The sequence below is a fragment of the Octodon degus genome, unplaced genomic scaffold (genome assembly GCF_000260255.1).
Source record: "Octodon degus isolate 3935 unplaced genomic scaffold, OctDeg1.0 scaffold00004, whole genome shotgun sequence".
Classification (NCBI taxonomy): Eukaryota; Metazoa; Chordata; class Mammalia; order Rodentia; family Octodontidae; genus Octodon; species Octodon degus.
Window position 1 is genome coordinate 5,550,091 of NW_004524580.1, and position 3,276 is coordinate 5,553,366.

The following is a 3,276-nucleotide window of genomic DNA, read 5'->3' on the forward strand; positions in this document are numbered from 1 at the left end:
TATATATCTTCTGATTAATTAGCCTGATTAAATTTAGAATTAAACTTTTGATCTTTTGTTCCTAACATGAGAGAAAGAAAAACTGAACTGGAAACCAAAAGACAGTTTTTCTCTTTGGCTTACTCCACGTTACAATTTTGATAACCTTATTACTCAAAGTACTGGGTTAGAATAAATCTATGAAGCTCCAAAGTATGACTATTTTGAATATACTAAGTATATACAATTATTGAAAAGAGATTCTATTTTTACACATTTCTTTCAAGTTGTTGCTTTCGCATATAATATATTTACTAGCCTGCCATTCTAGAAAAGATACTTTTAAAAAAGTTATTGTTTTACTTAAAACGTGCAAACACAAAAGAGAAGTAATTAAAAATCCTCCTCTGTGGCTGTACCTGAGGACATAAAATGACTTGCTATTTTATCGAATACTCTTATGTCAACACCACCAAACATAAATATAATCATCATGGCAGCTGAGGATTCGTAACATTGTGGGTATTATATACAGAAAGACTAATAAACTCTGAAGGACCTCTTCTGCAGCAAAATGCACACTCATGGGACAATTCACATGGTGTTTCAAAAGTTCTGTGAAGTTGCTGTTGTTTCCACAAAGACTTGCCTAGAGCACAGAGGTCCTACACTTGAGAAACCTAATCAAGGCTGATTCCCTTAGGGTCCAGCCTTATATTTTAAGACTTGGTACCATATTCAGGCCTGTACATGCCCCTCAGATAGCAGCAATTATGCCAGGATGGGGTTCAATTCAATAGAGTTGTGAACATACACTAAACATTGCTGATAGAATGGTTTAATTTTATCAAACTAAATGTAAATTTCATAGTTCAATAATGAAATATTTGATTTGAATTTTTCATAAATTCTTGCTTAGCTTCTGTAGCTTTGTTATACGATGTCTATTTAAGACAAGAATAGGTATCTATGAGGTTTGTTTGCTAGTAGGGTAGGAGGCCTGTGAAAATGTCCTGGATTTTGGAATTCCTACAGTCCAAGTCACCTAACTTTATCAAGCACCTTTATTTCTGAGGTTCAGCTGTGTTTATCTTCAAGTACAAGGTAAAGATCTGAGGTCTGGAATTTTGACAAAACAATTTGCATTAAAAAAATTGTAGTGCCTAGTCAGGCATGGTGGCACATGACCATAATCCCAGCACTCAGGAAGCTGAGGCAGGAAGATCACCATGATCTCGAGGCCAGCCTGAACCGCATAGTGAAACCCTACCTTGAAAAGGCAAAATAAATAAATAGATAAAAAGTAAAAATAAAAATTTGTTCATAGTCTACTGCTATAATAAACACTTTAAGAAATAAGTGATTGTGATACTCTACAGGCTGAAATCTGGAAGCCAGAAGGCAAAGATATTTAAAAATTAATCTTTGAATCTTGCAATGCTTACAAAAAATTGAATATCTTGTCCACTTTTATTTCTGTAATTATTGATGTACACCAAAGTATATATTTGCAGTGCAGCCAAAATCAAAATATCTAGGAGGAGCATAAACTGAACTCAAAGCAGAGCAGTTCTCTCATGTGTAAATATTAATTTTAATCCCCAGAACCTCACAAAAGTGGGATGGGAAGGAGAAGGGAAGAGGAAAGCGGCAAGGGTGAGATTCCTAGGAAAAAAACTTACTGTCTGCTTGCTCTGCCTTTGTATCTGCACAAGAATACAAGATTTTGGCACATTTCACAGTATTTTTAAAATACTATGTTCATCAACAAGTTGAATGTTAATAAACATATACTCCATCCTAAGACCTAGTGACCAGAAAGTTGTAATTTTTCATTTAAGAAGTAGGTGATCTGTTCTGAAATCAATAATTGATGCTCAACATCCAATAGTGCAGTGAGATGTCATCCTACATAAACTGTAGTGAAATAGTGACCGAGATGCTAGGTCAAATTGTGAGCATACTGAGGACGCGATTGGGAGAAAGCACCGCTGAGGAGAGGCTTCCGCTGGCTCTGGAGGGATGAACAAGAGTTTATCTTGTGGCAGGGTGGAGAGCATCCGAAATTAAAGAAACAGCGTGTAAGCACTGCAGAAATGTAGAGCAGAAATGAAGAATTTAGGGACAACAGAAAAATTGGTGGAAGGAATTAAACCAATAGAAGCATACGATTGCTAGATCAAATTAGTCTTATTTGCCTTTGCAGAAAGTTGGAAGCTTATCACAGAGACAGTGGTGAGCCACTAAGATTTCTGAGGAAAGGTCTACCTAGTTACATTTGGCATTTCTAAGGACCATTCTGGGAATGAATTGGAGGATAAATTTAAGGAGAGTGGATTAAAGTAAGGAAGTACTAGGTCAGTTCTGTAGGTGATAGGAATTGCTAGAATTTGAGTGAAGTGTTAGAAATGGTAAGATTTGGGGCCGGGGAGATAGCTCAGTAGAATAAGCACTTGCCTGGCAAGGGTAAGGGCCTGAGTTCAATCCCCCATTCTGCCAAAAAAAAAAAAGAAATGATAAGATTTATTAGGATGTGATAGTACATGTCTGCAATCTCAGTTTTCTGGGAGGCTGAGGCAAGTTGGAGCCCAGTCTAGAAAGGCGTGGGTATGTTGCTTTGTGTGAAGGCCCTTGGTTCAGCTCCCAGTATATGAGAAAAAGCAAGGAAGGTTTAAAAGAACTGATACACAGTATATTGTGACTGTGGTGTGGGGGATAAAGTGGAGGAGAGGAGAGAAATACTCGTATAGAGAATTAAGATCCCTCACAGTGATCACAGAATCATATACAGCCTAATCTTCCTCTTGTAGCCTTTGATTTCAAAATAAAACACCACAGAAAGAAGACAAAATGAATCTCATTGTATACATTTATCACAACTTGGAAATTTGGAAAATACATTGCTAATAAGAAAATCGTGTTTCTTCAGCAATATACGCTATCCATTTTCCAGCAGAAAACCTCACTATTTTTTAAAAAATAAGATGTTAATAGCACAACTGTTATGCCATAATACTTTAAGAACAGTCGTTATTCAAATTGTACCAAACAGTTGGAGCTGAGAAAGAATTGTACCCCATAAACAGAACTTGTGTCCCATTTCCACTCTTGATAAATTGGGAAGATGCTCAAAACACAGTTCTGTTTCAGTGATCAGCTTCCCCCAAATATTTGAACATACAACCCACTGCCAGTAAGAGATGAGCTGACAAAGAAAAGAGATGGGTAATATGAATGTTCATGGAGTTACGGATATGCGTGTGTGTGTGTGTGTGTGTGTGTGTGAGAGAGAGAGAG

General features: G+C 36.8%; 1 protein-coding gene across 3 annotated transcripts in view; it reads left to right on the top strand.

Moving 5' to 3' along the window:
• Window positions 1-3,276, top strand: part of Nav3 (neuron navigator 3) — a 432,474-nt gene that overhangs the window by 425,096 nt on the left and 4,102 nt on the right. The gene's annotated exons all lie outside the window — the stretch shown is intronic.